Source organism: Saccopteryx bilineata, chromosome X (assembly GCF_036850765.1).
Source record: "Saccopteryx bilineata isolate mSacBil1 chromosome X, mSacBil1_pri_phased_curated, whole genome shotgun sequence".
Lineage (NCBI taxonomy): Eukaryota > Metazoa > Chordata > Mammalia > Chiroptera > Emballonuridae > Saccopteryx > Saccopteryx bilineata.
In genome coordinates this window covers 128,248,473-128,273,444 of record NC_089502.1, presented here as the reverse complement: position 1 = coordinate 128,273,444, position 24,972 = coordinate 128,248,473, and the positions used below count along the sequence as shown (strand labels likewise).

At 44.4% G+C, this 24,972-nt stretch overlaps 1 protein-coding gene, 1 non-coding gene and 2 pseudogenes across 5 annotated transcripts in view; 3 read left to right on the top strand and 1 right to left on the bottom strand.

Annotated features, from left to right (window-relative positions):
* Nucleotides 1–332: 332 nt before the first annotated feature.
* Nucleotides 333–3,694, bottom strand: LOC136317860 (phosphatidylethanolamine-binding protein 1-like; annotated as a pseudogene).
* Nucleotides 3,661–24,972, top strand: part of ZFX (zinc finger protein X-linked) — an 80,877-nt gene continuing 59,565 nt past the window's right edge. Inside the window, exons 1-2 of one of the 4 annotated variants that reach the window (XM_066250570.1) lie at nt 3,661–3,767; nt 8,690–8,838. The gene's annotated coding sequence lies outside the window, so the exon portion shown is untranslated. Of the gene's footprint in view, nt 3,768–8,689; nt 8,839–19,293; nt 19,311–24,972 lie in introns of those variants that run through there. The other 3 variants (XM_066250571.1, XM_066250578.1, XM_066250575.1) reach the window with 3 other exon arrangements.
* LOC136317859 (histone-arginine methyltransferase CARM1-like) lies at nt 3,813–5,908 on the top strand (annotated as a pseudogene).
* On the top strand, nt 22,990–23,066 carry TRNAA-AGC (transfer RNA alanine (anticodon AGC)). Its single transcript has one exon. It is a non-coding gene; the product is annotated as a tRNA-Ala (tRNA).

Here is a 24,972-nt window from a genome sequence, read left to right as displayed (position 1 = left end):
ATCTCGTGCTTATCTGTGGTGGCGCATTGCATCAAGTGTTGACCTGGAATGCTGAGGTCACGGGTCCAAAACTCTGGTCCAGGCACGTAGGAGAAACTACTGAGAATTGTGCTTCCTGATGCTCCCTCCCCCATTTTTCCCTATATCTTCTCTCTAAAATCAACAGATCTTTATTTTTAATGAAATAGAGACTCCTTTAAAAAAATCAATTGACATAGATGTAAAAATTGATTTCTTGAATTCTTTTCTACTGATCTGTATGCCGCATTGTCTTGATTACCGTGGCTTTAAAGATTTTATTTATTTATTTTGTCCAGACAGTGTTTTTATTTCTATTCAACTGCAAGCAAACAGCAGAATGAACACAACATTCAGCAACTCCAGACCAGCTTTTCTTACACAAATGAAGAGTGATCAATTTAACAGGCACAGACCTGGATTTCCGATAGCCTCTCACCCAGCCCTGCAGCTCATAGAGACAGCTGTGCCTCAACGGGAAAGCAACTTCCCTGTTGCTTTTTCCAGTACTTACTTTAAAGGAGTCAGATACTAACCTGTTTCCCAAAGTGGCTGTACCACTTTGATGCAAGATACTGACACCTAGTAACTGATCCGAGATGTACCATATTGGGGGGTAGTGGACATACCAGCTTCTGGTCCTCTGGTGAGAAACAGGGCTGTGAAAACACATCTTGGAATATGTCAGCATGCACAATTCTGGACTTGGGCTCACAGAAGAAAAGGCAATGAATCTTTTCCTTTTTTATCTCCCTTAAAAGTTTTTTGATACTCTGCACTGTTATTGTAGACCTGTTCTTACCTAAATTTTTTCTCCTTTAAGTTCTTTGTTATTATTCTTATATTAACAATCTGATGACCACATCATAGTACCAAAATATCACCCTAAATGGAGTTCGAATTTGATCAAAACAGAAACCAGGATAGGCAGAAGGAAAAGCCACCCTAAACTACTATGTGCTCAGATATCCCTATGAAAATGGGAACAGGGCTTGACCTGCGCTGGCGCCGCAGGTGGGGCCTCCACCCGGAACTCTGAGGCCGCCCGGTGGAAACCCCGGGCTTGCTGGTTAGGGAAAGTACAAGAAGCAATCAATGAACAACTAAAATGAAGCAACTCCGAGCTGATGCTCCCCTTCTCCCTTTCTCTCTAAAAATCAATCAATAAATAAAAAGAAATGGAAGAGGAGAAATCTACATGCACCACTGAACTTGCAAACACTGTTTAGGGCTCCGAAGTCGATGTCTGTCTCCCACTTCCCAGAGAGCTGCTCATAGAATTTGGGCACATAGTTGTCCCATTGCACCTGGTAACACATGCCAACCAGTGTTACCAGCTCGTACTTTTTTTGTGGAAAGTTGCCACCTTGAATTTGCCACAGTGGTTTCCAGATCAGTTGCTGAGAACAGGATCATCGCACTTCAGCGGCCTGTCCTGCTCGTAAACCAGCCAGGTGTAGCAGTGAGGGCATGTGCCCCTCCCCTTATTTTAATTAAAAAAAATTATTGATTGATTGTTTAGAGGAAGAGAAAAGGAGAGACAGACAGACAGATAGAAACATCGACCTGTTCCTGTATGTGCCCTGACAGGGGAGCGAACCGGAGAGACAGACAGATGGACAGAAACATCGACCTGTTCCTGTATGTGCCCCGACAGGGGAGCGAACCGGAGAGACAGACAGACAGACAGACAGACAGAAACATCGACCTGTTCCTGTATGTGCCCCGACAGGGGAGTGAACCGGAGAGACAGACAGACAGACAGACAGAAACATCGACCTGTTCCTGTATGTGCCCCGACAGGGGAGCGAACCGGAGAGACAGACAGACGGACAGAAACATCGACCTGTTCCTGTATGTGCCCTGACAGGGGAGCGAACCGGAGAGACAGACAGACGGACAGAAACATCGACCTGTTCCTGTATGTGCCCTGACAGGGGAGCGAACCGGAGAGACAGACAGACGGACAGAAACATCGACCTGTTCCTGTATGTGCCCTGACAGGGGAGTGAACCGGAGAGACAGACAGACAGACAGAAACATCGACCTGTTCCTGTATGTGCCCTGACAGGGGAGTGAACCGGAGAGACAGACAGACAGACAGACAGACAGAAACATCGACCTGTTCCTGTATGTGCCCTGACAGGGGAGTGAACCGGAGAGACAGACAGACAGACAGACAGACAGAAACATCGACCTGTTCCTGTATGTGCCCTGACAGGGGAGTGAACCGGAGAGACAGACAGACAGACAGACGGACAGAAACATCGACCTGTTCCTGTATGTGCCCTGACAGGGGAGTGAACCGGAGAGACAGACAGACAGACAGAAACATCGACCTGTTCCTGTATGTGCCCCGACAGGGGAGTGAACCGGAGAGACAGACAGACAGACAGACAGACAGAAACATCGACCTGTTCCTGTATGTGCCCCGACAGGGGAGTGAACCGGAGAGACAGACAGACAGACAGACAGAAACATCGACCTGTTCCTGTATGTGCCCCGACAGGGGAGCGAACCGGAGAGACAGACAGACGGACAGACAGACAGAAACATCGACCTGTTCCTGTATGTGCCCTGACAGGGGAGTGAACCGGAGAGACAGACAGACAGACAGAAACATCGACCTGTTCCTGTATGTGCCCCGACAGGGGAGTGAACCGGAGAGACAGACAGACAGACAGACAGACAGAAACATCGACCTGTTCCTGTATGTGCCCTGACAGGGGAGCGAACCGGAGAGACAGACAGACAGACAGACAGACAGAAACATCGACCTGTTCCTGTATGTGCCCTGACAGGGGAGTGAACCTGCATCCTTTGCATATCAGGATGATGCTCCAACCAACAGAACCATCCGGCCAGGATTAAAAAAATTTTTTTAAATTAATTTTGAGAGAGAGAGAGAGAGAGAGAAAGAAAACACATCGATTTGTTGTTCCACTTATTTTTGCATTCATTGGTTGATTCTTATGTTTCATTCCATGACTGAGGTTCAAACCCGCAACCTTGGCACGTCCCGACTACCTCTAGTGGAGTTACCCGGCCAGCCCTCTGCCTGAGCCCTAAGGAGGCCCAGAGCCCACATAAGTGGAGAGGACTGTGCCACTGCTGATGTCATTGCCCTTCGTGTTGACCACCAGGAAATGGTGCCATTCCCTAAATTTGGGGTCCTTTCTGCTGGGAGCATCTGCATCTGTCAAGACCGAGGTGTAGAATTTACCTGGATTAAGGATATCCCATGTAATACTGGTAGGCCAGTTCATTTTTTTTTTCTTTTTCTTTTTTTTTTTTAATTTGAGAGCGAGAGAGGGAGGGGAGAGAGAGAGAGAGGGAGCAAGAGAGCGAGAGAGAGAGCGAGAGAGAGAGGGAGAGAAGGGAAAGAGAGGGGAAAAATACATCAACTTGTTGTTCCACTTATTTATACATTCATTGGTTGATTCTCGTATGTGCCCTGATTGGGGATAGAGCCTCAACCTTGGCGTTTAGGGACGACGCTCTAACTAACTGAGCGCCCAGCCAGGGCCTGGTGGGCGAGTTCTGAACCTGGGTGGGGTCAGCACTTTGCCCAGCTCGTCGACCTCCGCCCGCGTTTGACCTGCAGCGGGTGCTGCGGAGGCTCGTCCACCTCCCGCGGGCTCCGGGGCCGGGACCACTCGCTGAGGTCCACCGGCATCACGGGGCCGAGCGGGCGGACATCCGGGAGAGCCGCGGCAGACCAGGAGCAGTAAAGCAAGATTTTAAATTGGGTAATATAAATCCTCCAACTTTTCTTCTTTCCATATTCGTTTTCTATGCTAAGTCCTCTGAACGTCCATCTAAATGGTAGGTTCAGCTCGTCAGCGTCTCCCCCGAAAGGAAGCGAGCTGGGGTTTTGTAGGGATCGCATTAAATTTATAGATCCACGGCTGCTGGGCCCCGCGCGGCGCGGGGCCTGGAGCCGGATCTAAGATGGCAGCGGCGGCGGCGGGGCGGGCGCGGGCGCTGCGGGGGCTGCGGGCGGGCGGGCGGGCGCGGAGCCCCGCGCCGCGGTGTCGGGGTTCCCTGGCGCCCTTCGCTTCCCGAACGGAGGGAACGCGAACGGCGAGGTCCGCGGCGTGCGGAGCTGCGGGCGCCGCGCCTCGAGGTGCGCACTGCCCGGCCCGGCAGGCATCGCCCTCTGCAGCCATGAAGATGTGTGTGTGTGTGTGTGTGTCCATGAAGATGTGTGTGTGTGTGTGTGTGCGCGCGCGCGCGCGCGTGTGTGTGTGTGTGCTCAAGTGCTTGGTGTCCCGCGAGACAGTGCAGCCGCGTGGGCCAGCAGCCCTTCATCATCACCCTGAGTTGCAACAGCGTCCTTATCCAGTTGGCCACACCCAGTGATTTCTGTTCCTTCTGCAAAGTCCTGAAGACCTGCAGGGGCCATAGGGGGGGGGGGGGTGTTCAGCGAGAGGACTGAGGAGTCCTTCGCGATGCAGTATTTCCAGTTTTATGGCTCCCTGACCCAGCAGCAGAACACGATGCAGGAGTACGTGCAGACAGGCACCTACCGACGTGCGAGAATGCAGAACCACATGCACTCCCAGGATAAGATCATTCTTGCTACTGGCTGTGGCTCTGGGACCCTCAGGGAGATCTACCAGTGGAAGCCAACCCATGGTCCAGCACACCGAGGGCTTGGTGAAGAGTAACATCCTCACCAACTGCATTATAATTATCCCGAGGAAGGCAGGAGGTCTTGCTCCCTGAGCAGGTGAACATCATCATCTCGAAGCCCATGGGCTACGTACGTGCTCTTTAGTGAGCGCAAGATAGAGAGCCACTTCCATGCCAGGAAGTCCTGGTAGAAACATCTTCCCTCCCATTGCTGATGCCCACTTCACGAAGCCTTCACAGATGAACAGCTCTACATGGAGCAGTTCACTGAGGCCCACTTTTGGCTCTAGCCATCCTTCTATGGAGTGGGCCTGTCAGCCCTAAGGCACCAAAGTGGACGAGTATTTCTGGAAGTCTGTAGTGGACATTTTTCTTTAAAATTTATTGATTTTAGCAAGAGAGGAAGGGAGAGAGACAAAGAGACAGGAACATGGATTTGTTCCTGTATGTGCCCTGACTGGGGATCGAACTGTCAACCTCTGCGCTGCCAGAGGACGCTCTAACCAATCGAGCTATCTGGCCAGGGCTTATAATGGACACCTTTGACATTCGGATCCTGATGGCCGAGTCTGTCAAGTGTATGATGAACTTCTTAGAAGCCAAAGAAGGGGGTTTGAATGGGATAGGAATTTTTATCCCATTTAAATTACACATGCTGCATTCGGTCAGGTTCAATTTGGCTTTCTGGTTTGACATCGCGTTCATTGGCTCCATATGACTGTGTGGCTGTTGATGACTCTGGGGAGGCCCTGACCCACTGGTACCAGGTTTGGTGCCTGTTCTAGTCACCACTGTTTGCCAAGGCTGGGGACATATTCTCAGGGACGTGTCTGCTATTGCCAACAGAAGACAGAGCTAGGACATCAGTACTGTGGCCCAGGTAGACCAGATAGGTTCCAAATCAAGTAACGTATTGCGTCTGAAAAAGCCCTTCTTCAGATACACAGGCGTGACGCCCTCTCCCCCACCTGGTTTCCACTACACTTCCCCCTTGGGGAACGTGGGGAACAGGGGCAGCACCTGCAACCTCAGCGGCGGGATGGCTGCAGCTGGGGTGCTGACTGTCGGGGACCTGGGCAGTATTACCCCTGGTCAGTCGCTCCACTGTGGGCCACAGTCTGATTCCTCTAGGGTCCTCAGGCACTCAGGGCAGCAGTAGTGGCAGCTCCAGTGCCAGTTCACCTTGGGCAGTCCTGCCACCGCCCTAGCTTCATCCATGTCCATCCCAACCAACACCATGCACCATGGGAGGTAAGACACTCCAGGGGGCATGGACCGGCAGCACCAGGAAACCAAATGAAGACCCTGCCACCCACTCCTCCGGCCCAGGCGGCCCAGGCGGCTTTCACCCCTGGGCTGGAAAAGCCCAGACACTCGTGACAGCCCTCTTTGTTATGGGAACTTGGACATTTTTACGCAACATTGTTGCCGCTACCCCCACCCAACTGCCCACCCATATCTTAGCCCTGAGTGTGCGTCACTGCCACATTTTACACAAGACCATGTCATGGGAGCTTGTTTTCCCCTTCCTGCCCTCTCCGCCCTGACCTGGACTTAACATCCAACAAAACAGGCATGTCCAGGCCTGACAGCTGCAGGTCCTGCGGGGTGGGTGGCAGGGAGCAACTGGGGCCCCGCCCAGGTCCCCAGCGCTGGTCCGCTTTGCCCGCCTCCAGTGGGAAGGCCACCCTAGCTAGCCGGGGCCTTCCCTTCAACCACCAGGCCTTGGTCATAACGGTCGTGGCATGCTTTATTTTTATTATTTAATTTTTTTTTTTTTTTACTAAAGGAACCAATGTCAATCCACGGACTGTCTGAGAAATGAGATCGGTGGGGCCAAGCCAGCAAGCACCCCCTGTCCCCAGCTCAGAGGTTCAGCGGGGAAGGGTGGCCCGGCTAGGTCTTCAGGGCAGGGTGGGGCCAGGCCTGTGCAGCCCCACTTCACACTTGAGTGTACAGCCCACCCCAGCTGTGGAGAAGGCCCTCTGTCCAGCTGAGCCCCTCTGGGCCCCCTCCCCCGCCCCTGCCAAGAACTAGAACAGGAGGCCTGTGGGCCTGCAGGACAGCACGCTTTCACCCGGAGCAGACACAGAAACCTCACGGATCTGTCATGGAAGACGGCCTTTTTTTTTTTTTTTTTTTTGCAGCAAGTATTAGGCCTGTGCATTTGCCTCAGTATTTGTAGCTGCTCCAGTCCCTACTATGGTGATGGCATTTTGGTCCCTCCCAGCCTGGGAAGGGACCTTGCAGTGCTCTTTCCTTCCAAAGAGAAAAAAAGAAAATAAATAAACAAGGAAATGTGAACAAATAAATAAACTCATAGATCCAGTTTGGAGGGAATTACTATCTTGACAATATTGATTCTTCCAATTTGTAAATATAAAATGTCTCTCCATTCATTTTAGATTTTCTTTAATTTCTCACAGTAATGTTTCGTTAGTTTTCAGTGGACAAGTCTTATACTTCTTTTGTTAAAATTTATTCCTATTTAGTTCTTTTTGAGGCTATTGTGGATAGAACTGTTTTCTTAATTTCCTTTTGGGATTGTTTTTTTTGTTTCTAAAAATTTAGTTGATTTTCATATATTGATTTTATATTATGTGGCCTTGATAAACTCATTTATTGGTTATAATTATTTTGGTGAATTCCTTGGGATTTTCTTTATTTGCAGATGATAGGGTCATATCCCTATGATATGACCGTCACCACAGGTCAGATGATAGGTCCATATCATCTGCAAATAAAAATAGTTTTGCATCTTTCTTTCCAATTTGGCTACCTTTAACTTTTTTCTTTTCCTTTATAATACTGGGTAGAACCTCCAAACCCACACTGAATAGAAATAGCAATAGTAGACACCATTAAGTGTGATGTTAGCTGTTGGCCCCACGGATCTCATTTTTAGGTTGAGGAAGCTCCCTTCAATTCCTTGTTTGGTGCGAGTTTTTATCGTGTATAGGTGATGGATTTTGTGAAATGTTTTTTCTGCATCTATTGAGATGAACATGTATTGTTTGTCATTTATTCATCTTAAACACAGCGTATTGCTATAATGGATTTTTGGATGTTTTATCAACTTTGTATTCCCAGCAAAAATTCCACTTAGTCATGGTGTATGATCCTTTTTATATGTTGCTTAATTCAGTCGGTTTATATTTTGTTAAAGATTTTCGCATTTATGTTAATGAAAAGGATATTGAATTTTAGGGGTTTTTTTATTTAGTGAGAAGAGGGGAGGGGCAAAGACAGACTCACGCATGCGCCCCGACCGGGATCCACCCTACAAGCCCACTAGGGGGCGATGCTCTGCCCATCCAGGGCCCTTGCTCCGTTTCAAACGGAGCCATATTTTTTCTAGCGCATGAGGCAGCGGCTGTGGAGCCACCTTAAGCGCCCAGGACCAACTTGCCGGAATCTAGTTGTGGCTGCAGGAGGTGAGAAGGAGAGAGAGAGAGAGAGAGAGAGAGAGAGAGAGAGAGAGAGAGAGAGAGAGAGAAGCCAGAGGGGGAGGGGTAGAGAAGCGGGTGGGCGTCTCTCCTCTGTGTCCTGACAGAAAATCCAATGGAGGACATACATACGCTGGCTATCACTCTACCAGTGAGCCAACCAGCCAAGGCTTAGTTTTCTTTTCTGATGATGGCTTTGTCTGGTATTGTTATGGGGTAATGCTAGCCTCACAGAATTAATTGGGCAGTGTTCTATCTTCCTCTGTTTTCTGAAAGAGTTTGTGAAGGATTGGTAATATTTCTTCTTTGAATATTTAATAGAATTCACCAGTTTACCAGTGAAGCCACCAAGACTTGAGCTATTCTTCTGGAGATTTCAAATTAGTATCTCAATTTCTTGCTATAGGTGTATTCAGATTTCCTGTTGTTTATTGAGTTAACTTTGATAATCTCATCTAAGTTGTCTAATTGTGTGCACATAAGGTTGTTCATACAATCCCTTTTAAACCCTTTTAATTTCTGTAGTATGGGTAGTGATATCTCCTCTTTCATTCCTGGTTTTGGTAATTTGTGTCTTTTCTTTTTTTGAGAGAGAGAAAAGCATCAACTTGTTGCTCCACTTAATTGTGCATTGACTGCTTCTCCTCGTGCCCTGACCGGGGAGCGCGGACCGGCGACCGCAGCGCCACCACAGGTCAGGCTGTGTCTTCTCTTTTTCTCGTGGTCAATCTAGCTGAAGGTTAGTGAATTCTATCATTCTTTTTAAAGAATCAACTTTTAGGTTTTTAATTTTCTCTATTGTTTGTCTATTTCATTGATTTCAGGTTTAATCTTTATTATTATTATTTTGTGTGTGTGTGTGTGTGTGTGTGTGTGTGTGTGTGTGTTTTTCCGAAGCTGGAAACGGGGAGGCAGTCAGACAAACTCCCGCATGCGCCCAACCAGGATCCACCCAGCATGCCCACCAGGGGGCGATGCTCTGCCCATCTGGGGCGTCGCTCTGTTGCATCCAGAGCCATCCTTAGCGCCTGAGGCAGAGGCCATGGAGCCATTCTCAGCGAGCGGCCATCTTTGCTCCAATGGAGCCTTGGCTGCGGGAGGGGAAGAGAGAGACAGAGAGGAAGGAGAGGGGGAGGGGTGGAGAAGCAGATGGGCGCTTCTCCTGTGTGCCCTGGACGGGAATCAAACCCGAGACTCCTGCACGCCAGGCCAATGCTCTACCACTGAGCCAACCGGCCAGAGCCTTTTTTTTTTATTTTGAGAGTGCATTTATTAAAGCTGGGGACAGTGAAACGAGGAAGGGCTTAGGGTAGAAGGAGCAGCAGGAGAGAGCCTGGGCGGGGCCGCTTTGGCTCCTGACATGTTATGGGAAAGAACTGAACCGAGGCGGGGCTGCTGTCAGCTCAGTGGAGAGTCAGAGAAAAGGGGGCCTTGGAGACAGGTTCAGGGGGCGAACCCGGGATGAGCTGCCACTGCCCCTTGCTGTCCTGGTTGCAAGTCTCATAAGAACACGTCGAGTGTAAGAGAGAAAAGCAAAGATGCAAAAGCCTGAGAGGGAGAAAGGCTTGGGCAGCTGCAGAGAGAGCCCGCCTAGTCTTTATTATTTCTCATGCTGGCTTTGGGTGTAGCTTACTCTTCTTCTAGTTTCCTAAGGCAGAAGCACAGGTTATTGATGTGATATTTTCTTTTGTCATATAGACATTTAAAGTTATAAATGTCCCTCTAAGCACCATTTTCTCTGTGTTCCATCTTGTTTTTAAAAACCTTTTTATTATGAGATCATTGTGAATTCACATGCTGTTCTAAGAAAGCATGCAGAGAGATTCCATGTATCCTTTACAGAGTGTCCCCAATGGGGACAAAACTATGATATTGTGTTACAACCAAGATGCTGACATTGACACAGTCGAGATACAGGACTTTCCCATCACCAAAGACTCCTGTGTGGCCTCACACAGCCACACCTCCCTTCTTCCCCTTCTTCACCCCTGACAACCACGAATATGTTTTTCATTTCTATAATTTTGTCATCTCAAGAATGTTCTATAAATGGGATCATACCTTTTGAATTGGCTTTTTATTTTTCTCTCAGAATAATTCTCCAGAGATTCATCCAAGTTGGTGTGTGTATCAATAGTTCATAGTTCATTCCCTTTTATTACTGAATATTACCATAGTTTGTTTAACCGTTTGTTTAGCCCATTGAAGATCATCTTGGTTGTTTCTGGTTATCGCCCATTACAGTTAAAGTTACTATAAACGTTTATGTACAGGTCTTTGTGTGTGACATTAAGTTTTTATTTCACTGGTATAAATGCCTAGGAATGCAAATGCTGAGTCATGTGGAAGTTGCATGTTTAGTTTTCCAAGAAACTGCCAGACTGGTTTTCAGAATGGCTGTACTGTTTTACATTCCACCAGCAATACCTCAGTTTTTCCATATCCTGCCAGCATTTGACGTTGTCACTTTTTTTTAATTTTAGCTATTGTGATAGGTGTGTAGTGATATCTTATTGCAGTTTTAATTTACATCTCTAATGACTGTTAATATTCACGGGTTTTTTTTTTGTCATTTGTATATCTTCTTCAGTGAAATGTCCATTAGTGTATTTTCCTCATTTTGTAATTGGATCATTTGCTTTTTCGCAATTGAGTTTTGAGATACTAATCCTTTGTCAGATGTGTGGTTTACAAATATGTTCTCCCAGTCTGTGGCTTGACTTTTCATCCTCTAAATAAGGTATGTCACAGAGCAAAATTTTACTTCTTGATGAAGTTCTACCGACCCATTTTTCCTTTTATGGCGCTTTTGGTGTTAAAGTCTAAGAACACATTGCCTGGCCCCAGGTCCTGAAGATTTTATCCTATCATCTTTTCCTAAAAGTTTTTATAACTTTATGTTTTATGTTTAAGTCCACAATCCCTTTTGAGTTAATTTTATATCAGGTTGAGGTTTATTTTTTGTCTTATGGATGTTTAATTGATCCAGTACTAGTTGATGAAAAGACTCTCCTTCCTCCATTGACTTACTTTTTGCATCCTTGTCAAATATCCGTTGTGTATATTTGTATAGGTCTGTTTCTGGATTCTCTATTCTGTTCATTGATCTATGTCTATGCCTCTGCAAATGTCATCCAGTCTGGATTGCTATAGCTATATAATAAATCATGAAATCAGGTAGACTGATTGTTTTCTACTTTATTCTTCTTTTTTTCCTAATTAATTTAGCTATTCTAGTTCCTTTTCTTTCCTATGTAAATGTTAAGGTAAGCTAGCCTATAGTTATAAAAATATTGTTGATATTTTGATAGGAATTGCATTAAACCAGTACAGGAATTTGGGGAGAACTGGCATCTTTTCTATGTTGAGTGTCCTAATTCATGAACACAGAAAGTCTCTCCATTTATTTAGATTTTCTTGTATTTCTTTTTTTTTAATTTTTCCATTGATTTGAGGGAGAGAGGGAGGGAGAGGGAGAGAAAGAAGCATCAACTCGTTCCATTTAGTTGTGCATTTATTGGTTGCTTCTCATATGTGCCCTGATTTGGATCAAACCTGTGCCCTCAGTGCACGGGGACGATTCTCTATCCACTGAGCAACCTGGCCAGGGCTTGTATTTTTTTCATCGGTGTTTTATAGTTTTCAGTATACAAGTCCTATACATGTTTTATTAGATTTATACCTGAGTATTTCATTTTTTGGCTGATTATAAATGGTATTTAAAAAATGTCCATGTATTCATTGCTAATATAGAGAAATACAGTGATTTTATGCATTTATCTTATATCCTGTGATGCTGTTGAAATGATTAGTTCTATGAATTATTTGATAGATTTTTAAAAATTGATTTCAGAGAGAGAGAGAATTGTTGTTTCGCCCATTTATGCACGTATTGGTTGATTGTTGTATGTGTCCTGACCCAGGATCGAACCTGTAACCCTGGCACATGGGACAATGCTCTAGCCAATGGAACTACCCAACTAGGGCTGTTTTATAGATTTTTTAAAATATAGATATTCATGTTGCCTGCAAATAAGGACAGTCTTATTCCTTTTTTTTCAATCAAGATCCCTTTTATTTCGTTCCATTGCTTTGCCATGTTGCTCTGGCTGGGCTTTTCAGTACTATGTTGAGTAAGGTGACGAGAGCAGACTTCTTGCCTTGTTCCTGCTCTTAGCAGGAAAGCAGTCAGTTTTTCATGAACAAGTATAATGTAAACTGTACATTTTTATAGGTTTCTTTTAAAGGATTTTATTTATTCATATTAGAGAGAGGAGAGAGAGAAAAGAGAGAGAGAGAGAAGGGGGGAGGACCAGGAATCATCCACTCCCATATATGCCTTGACCAGGCAAGCCCTGGGTTTTGAACTGGTGACCTCAGCATTCCAGGTTGACACTTTATTCACTGCGCCACCACAGGTCAGACTATTTGTAAGTTTTATTTATCAAGTTGAAGTTACCTTCTATCCCTAGTTTTCTGAGAACTTTTTATCAGGAATCAGTGTGGAGTATTGTCAAATGCTTTTCTGCATCAATTGATGTGATTATATGCTTTTTCTTTTTTAGCTTGTTGATCAGAATTTTGGATACTGAACTAGATTTGCATCCAGGGAATAAACCTCACTTGGTCACAGCATATGATACTTTAAAACATTTTTTTAGCGTGACCTGTCGTGGTGCAGTGGATGAAGCATCCACCTGGAACGCTGAGGTCGCTGGTTCAAAGCCCTGGGCTTGCCTGGTCAAGGCACATATGGGAGTTGATGCTTCCTGCTCCTCCCCCTTGTGTCTCCCTCCTCTCTCTCTCTCTCTCTCTCTCTCTCTCTCCTCTCTCAAATGAATAAATAAAATCTTAAAAAAAGAAAAGAAAACAAAACAAAACCTTTTTTATTGTCATAAAATACACATAGCATAAAATGTACCATTTCAGCCATTTAAAATTGTACAGTTGTCATTAGGTACATCCCCAATGTTGTGCAGCCGTCACCAGTATCTAATTCCAGGACGCGTTCATCACTCCACAAGGAACCCTCATACTCATTATGGAGTCACGCCCCCGTTCCCATTCATCCCAGCTCCTGGCAACCACTAATCTGCTTTTTGTTTCTTTAAATTTGCCAACTCTGCATATTTCATATAAATGGAATTGTACAGTGTGTGGCCTTTCGTGTCTGGTTTCTTTCACTTAGCACAAGGTTTCTGAGGCCCCTTCATGTCGTAGAATGTGTCAGTATTTCATTCCTTTCTATGATTGAATAGTATGCCATATTTTGTTTATCTGTTCATCTGTTGATGAACATTTGGGTTGTTTCCATCTATTGGTTATTGTGAGTAGTGATGCTATGAACATTCATGTACAAGTTTTTGTTTGAACACCTGTTTTCAATTCTTTTGGGCATATACCTAGAAGTGGAATTAACTGGGTCATATGGTAATTCAATGTTTTAGCTTTCTGGAGAACAGCCAAACTTTTTTCTAAAGTGGCTATACTATTTTACGTTCCGGCTAGGAATATATGAAGGTTCCAGTTTCTTCACATCCTCATCAATGCTTTTTAAAATTTTTTATCTATTATTTTAATGAGAGAGGAAGAGAGAGGCAGAGAGAAAGAGAAAGACACATTGATTTGTTGTCGTCCTTATCTGTGCTTTCATTGGTTGGTTCTTATATGTGCCCTGACTGGGGATCGAACCCGTGGTGGGATTCAGCTGGTTTGCACCACTTTGGAAGAACAGATACCTAATTTTTTGTCAGCGAACATTTTAATTTGTTGTTAAAATGGCACTTATAATCAGGATTCTCTCTAAGGTGGGCGCTTGGGCAGCTGCCCAATGTGGAAATCACAAATTTACATCCCTTACTCTATTTTAACATTCATCTGCACAACAGTGTATTCTAAGCGCCCATAGTGACGTTCCTTCCGTCCATAGGTGAAAAAAATTTGATGGAACTCTGCTTGTAAGTCCTGCAATAAATTTATTCATCGTATTCTCTATGTTATTTGCAATCTCTACTGTTGCTGTTTGTTACTTCCTTTTCTGTTCCTAAGGTTATTTTCTCGCTCTCTTCTCTCTTTCTGATGATTAGACTTCCTGGAGTTTTTCTATTTTTAGTAGTTTGGTCAGAGAACAAGATTTGGTTTTATTGTTTACCGTTTTGTTTTTTATCAGTAATTTCTGCTTTTGTAGTTTTATGCCCATCTTCCTACTTGAGTTTCCTTCTTTACCCTGGGGTCTTGAACTGAATATATTACTCATTCAGCTCGTTTATTTTCAGGCTTTTCTATTTTTGCTTTTGCAACTTTTCTTTTTTATGAAGTCAAGCCCCTTTCCCAGGAGTGGCCCCTGGGCCCATCCTGTTCCTTGTGACTCAGGGTGTTGCTTATTTTATTTTATTTTTTCCTGAGAGATAATACACACATCGTCAAACTTGCCCGTTTAAAGTGCATGACTCAGCGGTACTTAGCATATTCACAAAATAATGCAGCGTCACCACAGTCCATTTTAGAACCTTTTCATCGCCTCAGAAGGAAGCCCTGACCCCTCTCACTGCCATCCCCCTCCCCCTGAGCACCCTTCCCCAGCTGAAAGCAACCACTAATCACACCTACTCACTCTTCTTATAGATTTCCATATTCTGGACTTGCAGATGACTAGCATCATATAATCAGTGGAGTTCTGCCACCTACTTCTTCCCCTTAGTGAAATGTTTTCAAGGTTCATCCATGTTGTAGCATGCACGAATACTTCATCCCTCTTTATTACTGGTGATCCGTACATTGTACGGACAGACCACATTTTGTTTATATGATACATTTGTCCATTGATGGGCATTGGAGTTTCCACCTTTGGCTAATGTGAATAATGCTGCTATAAACACTTGTATACAAGTTTTTGTGTGGACATATATATTTTAAAATTTTTATTTATTGATTTTAGAGAGGGAGAGGGAGAGGGAGAAACAGAAACATCAATCTGTTTCTATATGTTCCCTGACCAGGGACCGAACCGGCAACCTTTGCATATCAGGGCAATGCTCTAACCAGCTGAGCTATGTGGCAGGGCTGGACATAGGTTTTTATTTCTCTTCGGTATATTCCACCTAGGAGTGGAATTACTGAGTCATATGGTAACTATATTTAATCATTTTAGATACTGCCAAACTGTATTTCAAAGTGGCTGCTCCGTTTTACATTCCCGCTAGCAGTATGTGAGGGTTCCTATTTCTCCACAGCTCACCAACACCTGTCATTATGATGTTTTTCCTCCTTTGGCCTCATTCTTCTTAATTTTATGTTGTTTACTCTCTAGATTTTCTTCTTCTTTTCCTTTATTGATTGATTTTAGACTGAGGGAGGAAAGGAGAGAGACAGAGAGAGAAGCATTCATTTGTTGTCCCACTTAGTTGTGCACTCATTGGTTGCGTCCTGTATGTGACCAGGGATCGAACCTGCAACCTTGGCATTTTGGGATGACACTAACCAACTGAGCTAGTGGGCCAGGACCTATAGGAGGTTTTCTTAAAACTAAAGTCCATGGTTTACATTAGGAGTCACTCGTTTTACTTTTTTTTTTTAATTTTATTTATTCATTTTAGAGAGGAGAGAGAAAGGGGGAGAGAGAGACAGAGAGGGAGAGAGACAGGAGAGAGAGACAGAGAGAAGGTGGGGAGGAGCTGGAAGCATCAACTCCCATATGTGCCTTGACCAGGCAAGCCCAAGGTTTCGAACCGGCGACCTCAGCATTTCCAGGTCGATGCTTTATCCACTGCGCCACCACAGGTCAGGCACACTTTTTTTTTTTATTTTGAGAGTACATTTATTAAAGCTGGGACGGTGAACCGAGGAAGGGCTTCGGGTAGAAGCAGCAGGAGAGAGCCTGGGCGGGGCCGCTTTGGCTCCTGACATGTTATGGGAAAGAACTGAACCGAGGCGGGGCTGCTGTCAGCTCAGTGGAGGGTCAGAGAAAAGGGGGCCTTGGAGACAGGTTCAGGGGTGAGCCTGGGACGAGCTGCCGCTGCCCACTGCTCCCCTGGTTGCAAGTCTTGTGGGGACCCTTGGAGTTTAGGAGGTGCACGTGTGGGGAAGAAAGGCCTGGATGTGCTCCCGAGAGGGAGAGTGCTCCAGGACCTCTCTGTGTTCTATTTGCTGTGGGATTTGATAATTGTATAATGACATATTTCCACCATTACACTATCATACAGAGTAGTGTCACTGCCCTAAAAACCCCCTCGCTCCGCTCCTCATACCTCCCGTCCCCCGCCCTCCAGCTCCTGGCAAGCACTGACCTTTTCGCTGTCTCCATAGTCTTGCCTTTCCCAGAAAGTCATATCCTTGGAATCACACAGCGTGTAGCCTTTGCACGTTGGCCTCTTTCGCTTAGTAATATGCCTCGAAGGTTCCTCTATGTCTTCCTGGCTAGATAGCTCATTTCCTTTTATCACTGAATAATATTTCATTGTACAAATATGCCACTGGTTGTTTATAGATTCATCTATTAAAGGACATCTTGATTGTTTCCACATTTTGGCAATTATGAATAAGCTGCTATAAACACTCATGTGCAGAGTTTTGTGTGGATGTAAGTTTTCAGTTCATTTGGGTAAATACAAAGGAGAGTGATTGCTGGACCATATGGCAAGGGTATGTTTTGTTTTGTATGAAACTGCCAAACTGTCCTCCAAAGGGGCTGCACATTTTGCATTGTCACCTGCAGTGAATGAGAGTTCCTGTTGTTTATTATGACTTTTTGATCTAGCCATCCTAGTGGGTGTGAAGTGGTATCTCATTGTTGTTTTGATTTGTGTTCCCTTATGGTAATGATGTTGAACATTATTTTTTTATTCTTTTCCAAGTGAGAGGAGGGGAGATAGACAGACTCCTGCATACATCCTGACTGGGATCCACCTTGCAACCCCCATCTGGAGCTGATGCTCTGCCCATCTGGGGCCATGCTCACAACCAAGCTATTTTTAGCACCTGAGGCAGAGGCTCCATGGAGCCATCCTCGGCACTCAGGGCCCATGTGCTTGAAGCAATCAAGCCATGGCTGCAAGATGGGAGAAGAGAGAGAGAGATAGAGAGAGAGAGAGAGAGACAGAGAGAGAGAGAGAGACAGAGAAGGGGAGGAGGAAGGTAGAGAAGCAGATTCTAGCTTCTCCTGTGTGCCTTGACTAGGAATTGAACCGAACCCAGGACATGGACACTCTAGGCCAATGCTCTACCATTGAGCCAACTGGCCAGAGCCATCTCTTTTTTTTTTTAGTTATATTTTTAATTTAGAAATTTAAGTTTAACGGGGTGGCATTGATCAATAAGAATATGTAGGTTTCCTTTTTAAATTTTTTACTTATTGATTTTAGACAGAGAGGAAGGGAGACAAAGACAGACAGCCGGAAACATTGATCTGTGCCTGTATGTGCATGTGTCCTGACGGGATCAAACCAGCAACCTCTGTGGATAGCCGGCCACCTTTGTATACAGGGATGATACTCTAGCCAACCAAGCTATCTGGCCAGGGCACATTGAACATTTTTTCATGTGCTTATTGGCCATTTGTATATCTTCTTGGAGAAATGTCTATTCAGATCTTTTGCTCATTTAAAAAAATTGAGTTGTCCTTTTATTATTGTGACTAGCCCTCGGCTACCTGTTTGGAGCTACAAAGGAATCCGTTGTTTGTGGCTACTTCTGCTGGGCCTGGGTATGCATGGGGGGCACCAAACTGCACACCAAGGCTGGCTTCCACCAGCACCGAACTTGGGGGCTGGTTGGCAAAAGACCCTAGTCACCCCGAGATCCGCTTCTACCTGTGACATCCTGTTAGTCTCAATCACGGGAAGAGCCTCTGATGATATGCAAGTTGCATGAGGAAGGTTCTCAGTGAGTCACCAGGTAGGGGCCAGCGTTGTTTACCAGACCGATAAAGGTTCAAACGCGCGCGGTGCTGGGACTGAGGCCGTCAGCCTCAGAGCACACCGAGGTCAGCCAGCGCCCACCGGGTGCCCGCAGACTTTTGTAGTGGGGCAGTCCTGTGGAATGATCAGGGTGCGGCCGGCAGGGCTCATCAGGCCCAAACAGACCAAGATTTGGCCATGCAAAGGCAGGGTTGTCCCCAGGAACGGTGGCATTAGTCAGGCGTGTAAGGGAAAAATGGTACCTACTCTAGAGCCATCCATTTCGGTCTGTCCCTAATTCTGCCCGGACCTCCTTGAGAGGTTTTGTAGAAACTCTGCACTGTGAGCCCAGGCTGGCCACAGCCAAGTGACAATTCTACAGGACACAAGTTTGGCAGGGTGAGGCCACTGGGGGTTGGGAGGGTGGGACTAGTGGATTTGCTCTGGGTAAGTGCTGGTCAGGTGCATGAGGTGGGGGAATAGCCCCCACCCAGAGCCACACAACTCAATCTCTGACACCCCCTGAGTTCACCCTCAAGCGCCTTCCAAGAAATTCTACACCAGAGGCCCAGGCAGCTGAGTCCTTTTTAGGGCGGGGTGACAGGGGGATGGGAGGGTGGGGCTATTGCGTTTCCCTGGGCTGATGCTGCCTGGAGGGGAGTTTTCAACCCAGGGAAGATTATATCTGTGGGCAGTGCTGGAGAGGGACTCAGCACAAAGCCCCTGGTGGCTGTCCCTTCAGTTCTGTCCTGGGTGCCACACAGCCCAGTCTCTCCTAGCACGACTCCAGTCTTCTGGGAGCCACCCTCCCTTCTCTGAAGCCCGGGGTGAGTAGCTGTGAACAAGATTTTGTGCTCTGACCCTTTAAGAAGGCATTTGGATTTCTAGCAGACTCCTGCCTCTCCCTGACGGACAGAATCCCCGCTGATTTTCACAGCCAGATGTTCTGTGACGCCTCTTCCTGGCTCTGGTACTGTGGGCTGGGGAGCTCGGCAAGAGGCTGAGACTCTACGCTTCTGGCTCTGGCTTCTGGCTCTGGCTTCTGGCAGAGGGAACCTTTGCAGCTGAGAGGTCCCTCCAGATTCTCAGCCACCTCATGTGGGAGCGGGGCCAGCCCTTTTCGTATCTCCATTCTACCTACTAGGCTCGATGTGGCCTCTTCTGTAAATCCTTGATTATAAGACTTATGTTCAGTTAGTCTTCAGTTGTTTATTTAGGTTGATTTTTCTATATTTTAGTTGTAATTCCAGGTTGGTCCTAGGAGGAGGTGAGTGTGACTTCTGCTTTACTCTGCCGCCATCTTGGATCATCTGTGAAGGTATTTTTAAATTGTGATTAACATTTAAGTCAACAGCAAAGCGGATTATCCTCAATAAGGTGGGTGGGCCTTATCTAATCAGTTGAAGGCTTGAGTGAAAAAACTGACCTTCTCTGAGAAAGAAAGAATTTTGCTTTTGGACATAACTTTGCAGTTTTTTCCTAGTTCTCTAGCCTGCTGACCTGCCCTGAAGAGTTTGGACTTGCCAGCCCCACAATTGTGTGTGTGTGTGTGTGTGTGTGTGTGTGTGTGTATAGATAGATAGATACAAATACAGATATATTTTTCTATATCATTGATGTTTTGCAGTTTCAAAAAAAGTACCCACAAACTTCCTGAATATTCCCTAGAGGGCAGTATTGTCCCTGTTGCTTTTGAGCCCATAGCACTTTTGAGATCATTGCTGTCTCTCCTGAGGTTGTTTTTTGGCTAGAGACTTGGACGGGTTTTGAAATCTGGGCTGTAGAGTTCCAGTTTCTCATGGTCTCAGAGGCTAGACTAATCCCCTTTTATGGACAAAATGACATAGATTTCAAAATTTTAAATTAGGGGTTATGGCCCTGGCCAGGTTGCCCAGTGGGTAAAACATCAACCTGGCACACCAGAGGTCGCAGGTTTGATCCCTGGTTAGGGCATGTACGAGAAGCAATGAGTACACAACTAAATGGAACCACTGTAGTAAGTAAAACAAGTTGATGCTTCTCTCTCTCTCTTTCCCTTTGTCTCTCTCTCTCTCTCAAATTAATGGAAAAATTAAAGTAAGGGTTATACCCACAGGCTACATAATCTTTATTCTTCTTATATAAAAGTATATAAATAATATGTATCATATATTTATATATTATATAAATATTTCTGTGATAGTTCATGTTATATATAAAATGAGGGTTTTATATATGTTATATATATATATCAACACATCTACTTCTATTAAGCTCATCTAGTAAATTTTTAATTTTATATATTGTATTTTAATCCTCTAAAATTTCCATTTGGTTACTTTTTAAAAATTTTATTTATTAATTTTAGAGAGGTGGGGGCGGAGGGATGGAGAGAGATAGAGAGAAAGAGGGAGGAGCAAAAAGTATCAACTCCCATATGTGCCTTGACCAGGCAAGCCCAGGGTTTCAAACCGGGGACTTCAGCGTTCCAGGTCAACGCTTGATCCACTGTACCACTGCAGGTCAGACTGGTTATTTTTTATAATTTAATTTTACTCTGCTGAGAATTATATTTTTATTTATTTAAAGGGTATGTTTACCTCACAGAGCATAATTATAACATCTTTAGTTTGTCTGTTAATTTCAACCGTTGAGTTATCTTGGATTTGGCATCTGTTAAATGCCATTGCATTAGAAATTAGTCACAATTCCTTGATTCTTTGTATTTCAAATAATTTTGGATTGTATGTTAGATATTTTGAATCTTACGTTGTAAGAATCTGTGTCCTTTTAAAGTCCTCTGGTAGATGAGATTTTATACTTTTTTAAACAGGCAATCAACCCTGTTAGGTTCAGATTATGAGCTCTTAATTTACCTCCTGTATGCAGTGGTCCTAATGTCAGTTCAAAGCCTTTGATACTTTGGGCTAATTCCGCATATGCTCTACTCAGGGGTTAGTTTGAGTGGTGTTTTATTTAATAGTTTAGGTCTCAAAGTCTTTGCTATGTTGCTTTGGGTCTGTTCCACGCATGTTCAGCTCAAAAGTGAGCCTGGAATTTGTGCTGGTCCATACACAGAATTAACCCCTTCTCCAACAGTCTCCTCTTTGTGACTCCCTTCACGCGTCCAACTTTCAGGGGCACCTTACTCAGGTGGCTGGCCAGAAGTATAGGGTTCCTTGGAGGTTTTCTCCTTGTATCATCTAAGCAAGCTCTGTAGAGATTTCTCCTCTAATCAACGTTAGGATGGAAAGTAGCTACAATATACGGGTAACTCATCCCTGTATGAGTCACTTCTTTATTTTTACTTCCCTCTCAGTCCACCTGATTCTGCTTATATTTCAGAGTTCCCAGGTAGTTGCTTTTGTGCCCCCCTCGCCCAGAGATTGTAGTTGTTCTAAGTGAGAGACATAGACTGGAGTGGGCTTATTCCATCTTGGCTGGGACCAGAAATCTGCACATACACAGGATTTCCACTAGTGAGAGTCTGAGTGCTAAACTACTTCTTTGTATGTCTGTAAATATCTCTATTTTGCTTTTATAATGGTAATTTACCTAGGTATAAAATGCTATGTTGGTAATAACTTCCCCGTTTTAATTGGAAAATATCGTTCCGCTGTCTTCTGGCATCAACTGTTGGCTGATGCGAAGTCTGTTGGTAATCTAATTTTCATTTTTGAGTGGTAAGGCCTTTTTTCTCTTGTGGCTTTTAAGATTAATGTTTTGCTGTTTCACTCCAGCGTGCCAAAAAAAAAAAAAAAAAAAGTATCCACAAACTTCCAGAACACTCCCTAGAGGGCAGTATTGTCCCTGTTGAGCCCAGTGCACTTCAGAGACAATTGCTGTCTCTCTTGACCAAGGTTGCTGTTTGGCCAGAGATTAGGTGGATTGTGAGATCTGGACGGTAGATCTTCAGTTTCTCATAAGCTCAAAGGTTAGACTAATCTTTGCATAGACAAAATGACATGGCTTACAAAATTTTAAAGTGGGGGGGGTTGTACCTACAGTCTACATAATCCTCATTTCTGGGTTTATGGCCTATTTCTTTCATTAATTCATGGAAATCAACTTTCAGTAAGGTTTTGGCTAATTTCCTTCAGGCCTTTCATTGCTTTGTATTTTATTATTTTAAAGATATTTAAATATACTTTGGAGCAACTTAAAGCCACTTAAGGTCATTCATTGGATCCTTTGCCCTCCTTCCTTCCATCAATTATCAATTTATTTATTTAACATTAATGGAGTGGTTGTGCCAGGTTCTATACTAGACCAGGGGACAGAGAGAAAAATAAAACCCAGATCTTTCTCTCAAGGTTCCCTCAACCTCTTCAATGTATTAATAATCCAGAAAGAGAAGTTTCATGACATAGAACAGAGTTTTAAGGAACATGTGAAGTTGTGCCAGAAAATTATTTGACCAATCAGTTCTTGACCTTTTGGCTAAGATCAAGTGTAGAAAATTCTATGATTTACATAACTTAATCTCTTTCTTAGTTGGTATATTTTTGGTCAGGAGAACTTAATCATTATTTCTTAAGCTTCTATAGAACCTGCCCTGCTAGTTTCTATGAAATATATTACAGTAATATTTATTGACCCATGTGCATAGTGGTTGCGAGATATTTTACAATATTTATTGTCAAATCTCGTTCAATAGAGGACTGAAAATAGGACTTTTGGGAAATGTTATTTGTCAGGTTGAATTATTAGTTCTATAATATCATGTATTAAACCTGAAAGTAATAGACAAGTATTCAAAATCAATCTGAGTACTTTTTCTTTTATCAGTATTAATAACACCATTTCAAGTGGACATTTGAAGACAGTCTCTGAGCAGAAATTATACACATATAAATGTACTTGTATGATTTTAAAGATTTAAACAAATATCTGTTACTAAATATTAAAAAAATAAGTGATTGGTTTAGATTAGACACATCTTTGTTCATCATAAGTGGTTGTCCAGAGCTTGGAATTTGAATTTCTATTTCATATATTTATTAAAAATACAAAGAATCGCCCTGGCCGGTTGGCTCAGCGGTAGAGCGTCGGCCTAGCGTGCGGAGGGACCCGGGTTCGATTCCCGGCCAGGGCACACAGGAGAAGCGCCCATTTGCTTCTCCACCCCTCCGCCGCGCTTTCCTCTCTGTCTCTCTCTTCCCCTCCCGCAGCCAAGGCTCCATTGGAGCAAAGATGGCCCGGGCGCTGGGGATGGCTCTGTGGCCTCTGCCTCAGGCGCTAGAGTGGCTCTGGTCGCAACATGGCGACGCCCAGGATGGGCAGAGCATCGCCCCCTGGTGGGCAGAGCGTCGCCCCTGGTGGGCGTGCCGGGTGGATGCCGGTCGGGCGCATGCGGGAGTCTGTCTGACTGTCTCTCCCTGTTTCCAGCTTCAGAAAAATGAAAAAAAAAATACAAAGAATCAAACTATGTATTTAACCATTTAAAAAAAAAACATTTTAAAGGCATAGTTGTGTCTTGTTTGGGAAAAATAAACATTGCTGGTGAGAAGCAAATAATTTGTATGGTAATTTTGCCTAAATCAAATTTCTATTAATTGGATGCTGGTCCAAATTTTTTTATTAGAAAAACTTATACATGAAAATATTCTGTTTAAACCATGAAGTACTATATTAACAAGAAACATTACAATAATAATTTAAAAGGATCTTAGGACTAAAATGATTATAAAGTGATTGCATAGACTTAGTTTACTTAAATGTGCAGGGCTGTACAAGAAAATAATATATTTTAGGAGAAAATAATATTAATGAATAAATGTTTCCCTTCAAAGAGACGAAGAATGAAAAAATAGAAAGGAGAGGAGAGTCTTCATTTTCATTTTTTTATTCACAATTTAGTATGCAGTCCTCCAGAACATAGAACCAATAGTTCCGTTATTTGTAAAAATATTAAGATAAAATCTAAGAAATTAAGGAAAACACTATAAAATTAAAATTAAATTAGAAATGTTCATATAGCCTGACCTGTGGTGGCACAGTAGATAAAGCGTCGACCTGGAATGTTGAGGCCGCTGGTTCTAAACCCCAGGCTTGCCCAGTCAAGGCATATACAGGAATACAGGTTAATGCTTCCCGCTCCTCCCTTCTCCTCCTTTGTCTCTTCTCTCTCTAAAATCAAGAAGTAAAACCTTTAAATAAAATAAAATTTGGTATCTCTGAAAAAATATATTCATATAAACCCATGATTACATAGTGCATTAGTTATCTATTGCTACATAACAACATAACACAAACTTAGAGGCTTAACACAAGGCACATTTACTATCTCTCTTTTTCTGTGGGTCAGGAGTCTGCGCATGGTTTAGCTAGAAGCTCTGTTTCACAGACAAAGCTTCAGTCAAGATGTCCGCCCAGGCTCCAGTCACATGTGCTTCCTAGCTCACGTGGTGGTTGGCCGCCTTTCATTCCTTGCGGGCTGCTGGACTGAGGGGCTCAGTTTCTTGTTGGCTGTCAGCCAGGGGCTGCCCTCAGTTCCTTGCCAAGTAGAATCTGTATTTCGTTTAACCAAATATCCCCAACATGTAAGGGAAGCTGCATCACATATGAATGCCAATTAGTAAATGTAGACGAGATGATAGATTTTAAAATATAATAAATTTTAATGAAATTACCATGATCACTATCGTCATCAGAATAATTATCAACTGGTGTTAAAATGGGTGAATGGCATTGGATTTTTTTTTTTTTGTATTTTTCTGAAGTTGGAAACGGGAAGGCAGTCAGACTCCTGCATGCGCCTGACTGGGATCCACCTGGCACGCCCACCAGGGGGCGATGCTCTGCCCATCTGGGGCATTGCTCTGTTGCAACCAGAGCCATTCTAGCACCTGAGACAGAGGCCATAGAGCCATCCTCAGTGCCCGGGTCAACTTTGCTCCAATGGAGCCTTGGCTGCGGGAGGGGAAGAGAGAGACAGAGAGGAAGGAGAGGGGGAGAGGTGGAGGAGCATATGGGCGCTTCTCCTGTGTGCCCTGACTGGG